Genomic DNA, 7911 nt, shown 5'->3' on the forward strand with positions numbered 1-7911 from the left:
TTTCAGGAGAAACTAGAAGGGTAGGATCTAACCAAGGGGTGTCAACAATAAGCCAATAAGAGGGTGATGAAAGCTTTAAGGGAGTGATAGCTATGAAAACAGCAAGGAAGGGTGAATCTGAAAGACGTTGCAAAGTCATCACTGCCAATATGTTTGCGTAATTCCTGGCAATATTCCCCCTCAGTTTCTATGCAATGAGATTTAAGCTGTAAATTGCCAGCATCTTAGAAGTATTATGCCAAGACCTCATTTGTTTAGTTTAATGTAAGGTTTGGGTTGCTAATACGCTATTTCAGTCTTTAAATTTCCTCTGTAAGAATCCAGTGTTTCTAAATACCAATGGATACAAATAAATAGAAGTTTTAAAGTTTAACTCTCCCTTCCCTTCTCTCCCAGGTGGCTGTGTCAGTGCAGGGGAAAAGGAATACTAGAAGGATCCAAGCGGAAATGACAAAGAAGATAATGACACTTCCATGAATTGGTGAAGCTATAGCCACCACCTGTCCCTGTTGATTAAAGAGCTCCACCTGCCTAGGCACAGCATCCTCAGTTAGGATTGGGGGTAGGCCATTGGGCTAGGACAAAACTTTGCAGGACTGACACATTACAGGCCCCCATGTAGTATATACTAGATGTGCTGCAACAGGAACCCAGAATCCACCTGCACCCACCTCAATATGAATAGCACGTGTTGCCAACATCTGCTTTGGCTCTTTCTTCAGCTGTTTTCACGTGTTTTCTCTTTGTAAAAATGGTTTCCACCTAGCAGTGGACTACTCTTCCGGATTTCCACCTTTTCACCTCCCTCCTGCCTCTATAAACTTAGGAACCAACACTGTAAGTTACTAAGCTTCTAAATGTAATGCATATGAGAACCACCTGGGAGCTCTTTTCGAAATGCAGACTCTAGAGTCCACCCTCAAGAGATTGTAATTTAATGAATCTAGGAACGGGACTCAGGAATCTGCACTGAACAGGCATCGCAGCTGACTCTGGTGTGGGTGGTTCCCAGCCCAATTTACCAGAGTACTGCTAAGTTGAACCCTAGCAGCATAATTAATCCATGCTAAAACCAAACTCATAAATTAACATTTATCAAGAAGCCTTTGAGAGCATGGTTCTATGATTATGTATGAGTCTTAGGGCTCATTTTTCCTAGGGCGTAAACTGATACTAAGTCACACTGGGAAAGCCTATGATTCCAGTGTATATTTCTGGCAGGGCAGAATTTTCTCTATAGGGACAGGCACAGCAACATCGATTGTATAACATTACTCCACCCTGGAATTTACTATTAGTCATAAAAACTGAGGCAACTCCAGTATTGCTGGTTTATTTGATGAGTATTCAGGGTGGGTAGGACTCTACAACAACTTCTTTCTCCCCTAAAGGGCAAAAACGCAACTCAACTCACAATCCAGTCTACTGAGTAAAGGTTTGAATGACCCCTGAGCCCATACGAGCTTCTCTACATTGTTCTGAGAGGGCCCAAAAGCCACTGGGGTTGCTGAGACCACTGGTTCCTTTGTCCTAAAGAGAAGAGGGAGGGAAATGATTGCTGCTACACTCACTTTGAAGTGAGAAAAGTTGGGGGTGGCTGAAAATTTTACTCTGAAAAGATGTTGGGTAGCTCGTTGTTTCTATAGCCCTGCAAACTATGCTTCTGATACAGAGTGGGGCAAGTGGGGCAGGAAAGTGCTGGGAAGGGAAAAGCGTAGTCCCTGGCTGGGGATCCAGCCCCAAACCTGTGCCCACAGACCTTGGTGAGGATGGGCATTTCTGTTTTCATGCCCAAATATTGCATTTCCCAAGACCACCCTGGGCTGCCATGCCCCTATCCTGTGCCTATAAAAACTCCAAGATCCTAGCGGGCACACACACAAGCAGCTGGACATCAAGAGGAACACACCAATGGCTGAGGACACAAGCGGCTGGAAATTGAGAGGAACACACCGGCGTAAGAGCACACCGACAGGGACCGGCAGATGCTGGAAAGGAACACACCAGCGTAAGAGCACACCCACAGGCACTGACAGACTTCGGCAGGCCATAGACTGGTGGAACAATGCAGAGTTTGGCTGGGGTGGTCGGAAAAGAGCCCAGCTGCCCGGAAGCCCGACTGCAGGGGAAAACCACCTTCCCACTCCAGCCCCCTTCTGGCCTTACCGTCTACCTCGCTGAGAGCTACCACTCAATAAAAATCCTTACACTCATTCTCCAAGCCCACATGTGATCTGGTTCTTCTGGTACACCAAGGCAAAAGCCCCGGGATACAGAACGCCCTCTGTCCTTATGATAAGGCAGAGGGTCTAACAGAGCTGATTGACACAAGCCACCTACAGACAGCAAAGCTAAAAAGGACTCTGTAACACACACCCACTGGGGCTTCAGAAGCTGTAAGTAATCACCCCTAGATGCTGCTGTGGGGTCGGAGCCCCACAACCTACCCTTCTGCATGCTCCCCCTAGAGGTTTGAGCAGCTGGGCACTGAAGAAGTGAGCCACTCCCCCTGTCACATGCCCTGTGAGGGGGACAGGGGAATTTTTCCCGTTTCACTCCCACCCCTCGCCCTCTATGTCCTGGCACCCAGAGGGGAGCCCTAGGGCAGGCACACCCCCAGACTTGTTGGCTTTAGTCATGTTCATCCCATCTTCCATCTTCGTTCTCAGTGCATCTGCATAAGCCTCATTGAAGTTAGCCAAGTCCAGGACCATAGAAGCACATATGGGTTAAACAATCCCCTCACATTCCAATCCCAGCCTTCCTTTCCCCTAAAGCATCTCCAACCCTAATTCACTGCAAAGTACTAACCTCTAACTCACGGAGGCTCAGAAATCACCTTTTGGGGATCTCCTTATGGCCTCACTCCCTGGCTGTTACTGACAACCAGCCCCAATGGAAAGCCAGAGCCCTCTGTGGCCAGAATGAGTTTTTTTAATTTGCCTTGTCTTGGCTACAATTTTTGTTACTTTTTACAATAAAAAAGTTTTTCCTGTACTTTTAGGAATTTTCTATAGCCAGAGAAGTCAAGGATGGCCAAGAAACTCCAAGTGGCTAGAATACCATGACCCCAATAATTAGTATGTGGTTAGCTAACAGATGTAAATTCATATGTACATTATACTTTTTGAGAAATAACTATCAGCTCAATTAAAGATAATCATTAAAGAAAATTTAATGCAGACTGTGTATATGCATTTGAGACAGGGTCTCGCTCTGTTGCCCAGGCTGCAGTGCAGTGGTGTGATCATAGCTCACTGTAACCTTGAACTCTTGGGCTCAAACGATCCTCCCGCCTCAGCCTCCTGCGGAGCTGGGACTTACAGGTATGCACCACCATGACTGGCTTACTTTTTTTGTTTGTTTTTTGTAGAGACAGGGTCTCACTGAGTTGCCCAGGCTGGTCTCAAACTCCTGTCCTCAAGCGACCCTGCCACCCTGGCCAGGATTATAGGTATGAGCCCCTGCTCCCAAATAAACTGTATATTTAAAAAGAGTTTATAATCTAGAGAAAATGTAAGTAAATATGAATAGCTATGTTTAGATACATTTTTGTTAAGTTCTCAACACTTCTCTAAAATTATTTAATCCAACATCATTTTTCCAATATTATAAAACTTCCTCCTGCCTTGTGCAGCAACTTCTGAACTGTCATCCTTGCCAACTTTAGGCTGTTGAAATGGATACAGGCAGGTTCCTAGAGAAGTATGGAAGTAGAATAGACTCTTGTGGTTTAACAAATTAGAACAAGTTTTTAAATCAAAGAAACACCAGCTTTACAGGTAAACTGAGAGGTGATCATCTAATTGATGTGATGCATAGATGCTATAAACCACCTTACTTCCCAAAGTGTATTTGTTCACCTCATTCATAAAATTTCACCATTCTATTTCTTCATCTTAAAGCACTTACTCTGTCAAAATGTAGATACCCATAAGATTTTTTTACGTGTACCGTTTTGCAAAAGATTTGCAGAGTCTTTTCTAAGAGTCCATTCTATTTTTTTTTTTCATATCCTTTAGACTCAGTAAGAGTCCATTTTAATAGATGACATAGGAAAAGTAGGAGAGGACAGATACATCTATGGGGACTGGGGAAAGGATAGAAATCTGAGAGCCTGATGGTTTTGGCTTCAGCAATCCATAAATTCATTAAGCCTGGAACTTAATGCCTTTACCAACAGAAGAATTATATACACAGATTCATCCATTAGCTAACTCTTTTATGCCAATGGACACCGCCGAGGAAGCATAGTTAAAGTCTCTCTTCCCACTGCTGTCATATCTAAGTCAGAATCTCCTAAAGAACCCAAACAGCTGCAGACACTCTTCTTCTGAGAGTTGAGCTTTGAAACAACCGACGAGACTCTGAAGAGCCGTTCTGAGCAATGGGGAATGCTCACCAGCTGTGTGGTAATGAGAGCTCCCAACACCAAGCACTCCAGGGGCTTTGGGTTTGTCACATATGCCCTTGTGGAGGAGGTGGATGCAGCCATGAATGCAAGGCCACACAAGGAGGATGGAAGAGTTGTGAAACCAAAGAGAGCTGTCTCAAGAGAAGATTCTCAGAGACTAGGTGCCCACTTAACTCTGAAAAAGATATTTGTTGGTGGCGTTAAAGACACCGAAGAACATCACTTAAGAGATTATTTTGAAGAGTATGGGAAGAATTGAAGTGATTGAAATAATGACTGGCCGAGACAGTGGCAAAAAGAGGGGCGTTGCTTTTGTAACCTTTGGCAAAAACAGCGGCTTTGTTTTTGTAATCATGGCTCCGTAGATAAGACTGTCATTCAGAAATACCATACTGTGAATGGCCACCACTGTGAAGTAAAGAAAGCCCTGTAGTAGCAAGAGATTGCTAGTTTTTCGTCTAGCCAAAGAGGCTGCAGTTGTTCTGGAAACTTTGCTGGTGGTCGTGGAGGTGGCAATAAGGATGGCTATAATGGATTTGGTGATGATAGTGGTTATGAAGGAGGCAGACCTGGTTACTCTGGAGGAAGCAGAGGCTATGGAAGTGGTGAACAGGATTCTGGAAACCAAGGCAGTGGGTATGGTGGGGGTGGCAGCCATGACAGCTATAACAATGGAGGAGGCGTAAGTGACTTTGGTGGTGAGAGTGGAAGCAATTTGGGAGGGGGTGGAAGCTACAGTGATTTCTGAAAAAAACAACAATCAATCTTAAAATTTGGACTCATGAAGAGAGGAAACTTTGGAGGCAGAATCTCTGGCCCCTATGGTGGTGGAGACCAATACTTTGCTAAACCACAAAACCAAGGTGGCTATGGCAGTTCCAGCAACAGCAGTAGCTATGGCAATGGCAGAAGATTTCAATTCCTGCCAGGAAACAAGGCTTAGCAGGAGAAGAGAGCCAGAGAAGTGACAGGGAGCTTACAGGTTACAATAGATTTGTGAACTTAGCCAAACATATTGGTGGCAGGGCCTAGCTGCTACAAAGAAGGCATATTTTAGACAATACTCATGTGCATGGGCAAAAAAAAAAACTCAAGGAGTGTATTTGTGACTAATTGTATAGCAGGTTATTTTAGTTTCTGTTCTGTGGAAAGCAGAAAGCATTCCAGCAAAAGGTTTTAATGTACATTTCTTAATTAATCCATTTATTGTTACACCCATGCTGTTGATTGCTAAGTATAATAGTCCAATCATGATGCTGAATAAATGTGTTGAAGAGGAAGAAGAAGAAGAAGAAGAAGAAGAAGAAGAAGAAGAAGAAGAAGAAGAAGAAGAAGAAGGAGAAAAGGAAGAAGAAGAAGAAGAAGAAGAAGAGGAAGAAGAAGAAGAAGAAGAAGAAAAGGAAGAAGAAGAAGAAGAAGAAGAAGAAGAAGAAGAAGAAGAAGAAGAAGAAGAAGAAGAAGAAGAAGAAAGAAGAAAAGGAAGAAGAAGAAGAAAGTCACCAACTTACAGTGGTTCAACTTGAGCTTTTTCAACTTTAAGATGGGTTTGTCAGAGTATTAAATGCTTTTTTGACTTATATTTTTTATTTATGGCATGGGTTTATCAGGACATAACCTCATTTTAAGTTCAGGAACATCTGGACTTACAGTGGTTTAACTTACAATTTTTTGACTTTACAATGGGCTTATTGAGGGTATCAAATGCATATTTGACTTATGATATTTTTGACTTATGATGGGTTTATTAGAACATAACCCATCATAAGTCAAGGTGCATCTGTACACAATAGGAATATTGTTCTTAAGGGCAACAAAAGACAAATGTAACAACCATATAACATATGCTTCCACATGCCTTTCTCTGAACCTAGACTTCCTTGGAATGATACCTGAAATGTATTGCCTGTTTCCCCTTTCTCTTGGCTTATCAGGCCTCGGAGGGGAAGGGCACTTGATAATACTAAGTGCATATGCCTTTGTAGAAAATAAATTTTTGTATAAAATAAATATTTTCAACAAAGGCATTGAAAAAATTCAATGTGAAAGAAAGGATTATTGTTGTTTTGTTCTAGTAAGTAATGTTGCAACAACTAGCTATCTGTAAGGAAAGACAAAAGAAACTTGAATCCCCCAGTCCCTACCTCACACCATATACACCATACAGAAATAAATCTGAGATGGGTCATACATTTAAATGTAAAAGCTAAAACCATAAAGTATCTAAGAGAAAATATAGGAAATATGTTCCTGAACCGTAAGACAGGCAAATGCTTTTAAAACATATCAAAGGCAATAACCATGGAAGAAAGAAATTGAATCATCATAATTAGAAATTTCTGTTCATCAAAAAACACTCATTATGAAATTAAAAAGGTAAGCTGCAGACTGAGAGAAAATATTAGGTAAGCTACAGACTGAGAGAAAATATTATATATATATGTAATATATAATCTGAAATATATATATATAATCTGACAAAGAACTCACATCCAGAATATATAAAGAACTTTTTCAATATGGAAAAGATGGGGTGCAAAAGACTTGAATAGGGATTTCATTTAAAAACATCCAAATTGTCAATAAACACATGAAAAGGTGCTAAAAATTATCACTCTTCAGGGAAATACAAATTAAAACCACCGGAAGATATACTATATACCCACAAGAATGGTTAAAATTAAGTAGTTAAAATTTAAAAGACTGATAATATCAAGTGTTGGAGAGAATGGAGCAACTAGAACTCCTATGAATTGCTGATGGAGTGTAAAATGATACAACCACGTTGGAAAGTGGTAGTTTCTAATAAAGTTCAACATACACTTTTCCCTTGTCCCAAAATTTCCACTCCTAGATACATATCCACGAGAAATGACTTGTTGATAGCAGATTTATTAATAGCCAAAAACTAGTGTCAATCCAAATGCTATCAGCAGGAGACTGAAGAAACAAACATAGCATGTTATTACACTGGAATACTACATGACAATAAAAAAGAACAAACTACTAATAAATCTGATAACATGGATAAATATCAAAAACATTATGCTAAGCAGATGAAACAAAAGAGCACCTACATCATACTTCCACTTATATGAAATTTAAAAGCAGGCAAAACTAGTGGTTGAACACATTGTAGTGATGGGAGAGAACTTTCTGGGGTAATGGAATGTTCTACAGCTTATCATATCTATCTATCTATCTATATATATATATAAAACAATTGCAAAAAAATGTAGGAACATATTATGTAGCTGTGCACTTAAAATTTGTGCATTTTACTATGCATAAATTATGCTTCAGTTTTCAAAAAGGAAAAGAAATTCCACCTGGAATCCTAAAATATGTGTAACTCAAATAAGAACTGGGAACTCCCCAGCCACAAAGATGTAGGTAGAATTACCTCATCCTCTGGTTTGGAGAAGGGAAACCTTAGGCCTCCCCAAGAGTTTGGCTGAGCTCTAAGGGCTGGCTCTCTTGATTCTCTTCTGATCACTCTG

The 7911-nt window shown here is 41.1% G+C and overlaps 1 pseudogene; it reads left to right on the plus strand.

The window, feature by feature from the left end:
• The first annotated feature begins 3064 nt into the window (after positions 1-3064).
• LOC129471211 (heterogeneous nuclear ribonucleoprotein A1-like) lies at positions 3065-5357 on the plus strand (annotated as a pseudogene).
• The last annotated feature ends 2554 nt before the right edge of the window (positions 5358-7911 follow it).

This window comes from Symphalangus syndactylus, chromosome 21, assembly GCF_028878055.3.
Source record: "Symphalangus syndactylus isolate Jambi chromosome 21, NHGRI_mSymSyn1-v2.1_pri, whole genome shotgun sequence".
NCBI lineage: Eukaryota > Metazoa > Chordata > Mammalia > Primates > Hylobatidae > Symphalangus > Symphalangus syndactylus.